We start from the raw sequence: 1,326 nt of genomic DNA on the forward strand, positions 1-1,326 counted from the left end.
GGGGAAACAAAACAGCCACTGTTCAAAAGAATGAGCCAGCACAGAYGAGCTACTTTGTCGGGTCAGGACTCTGCAGTTTACACTCATCTACAGGCACCGGCACCGGAATAGGGAGGTGGTCAGTGGGCCATTGCCCCCCCCCCCCCCCACTTTATGGCCCTGCCCATCAGCCGGTCCCACAGACATTAACAGGCTGCACCCAATGTTGACCAGTTTTGACTGATGTCTCTCTGTCTACATACAGACAGAGGCACAGACAAAACCAACAGCATTAAGATCAGGACTAAATCTGTTTATAAGTCATCAGATCCACGTGGCTCGGTTTTGTTGCGCAGCGCTCAGCTGATGATGCGCGCACGCGTCGCAAGCTGGAGGCTGGAGTTTATCTACTTGACRTTTATGTTGGTGAAGTATTCTCCAAAAGGCAGTACAGTCCCTACCTTGTACAATGATGTGAAAATGAGAACAAGCTCTTGACGATAAGTTAATAAAGTATTTAAATGGGGAGCAGWACAACCTGTGTGGAGAACAGTCGGAGAGTTTACGCAAATTCTCCAGCTCTGCAGGGTCGGGCTCTATGATCACAAACCTGCCTGGCACGTGCAAAAAAACATTTTGGCTCTGATCTGATCCCATCCAGGTCGACCAAATCAGCTTAAAAATAAAATAAGWATTTTGTATTTTGTGCCACATCTCTGGCCCAAACCTAAGCGCAAYCATCCGATCTCCAGATGCACGCTGACGGGTTGTGGAGAAAAAAAWATMTATAAATAAAAGGAGCCCATGGTTCTTTACATGTCCGGTCCAAATGTGCACCTATATTTGACCCAGAGCAGATAACTTTTACTGACAGAGTTGACAAATAAYTGCGTGGAGTTTGTCATTATTTTTGCTGTCCAAACGAAGCTGMAGTTTGTTGCTGCGCTGTGATGACAGGTCGCTCGCTTTGGAGAAAATGCTGCCAGAYGAGGAAATGTGTTATTTTCTTTATTTTCCCCCTCAAAATAAAGTTTGTTGTTWACTACATTACTTAAATTGCTTGCTTTACTCACCATCTCTTGCGTAAAAAAATAGCGTTCGAGCGCAAGTTTCTGACCCGCTGTTCCAAACTCCAGTGTGGATATTATTTACGTGTGTTTAGTTTTTTTCACGGTCATTTATAAAGAAGTTAGATTTACTATGATCATCATTAAAACAATCACAGGTGAAAACTTCATTATTTAATTGTTGCTTGATGATAAGCCAATACAGGTAAATGTCCTGATGCATCTCAGTAATCCAGGTAAAAAAATCAAAAAGAAAAAAAATTGTATAGGTCTTCTGGAC

The sequence above is a fragment of the Austrofundulus limnaeus genome, unplaced genomic scaffold (assembly GCF_001266775.1).
Source record: "Austrofundulus limnaeus strain Quisiro unplaced genomic scaffold, Austrofundulus_limnaeus-1.0 Scaffold214, whole genome shotgun sequence".
NCBI classification, from domain to species: Eukaryota; Metazoa; Chordata; class Actinopteri; order Cyprinodontiformes; family Rivulidae; genus Austrofundulus; species Austrofundulus limnaeus.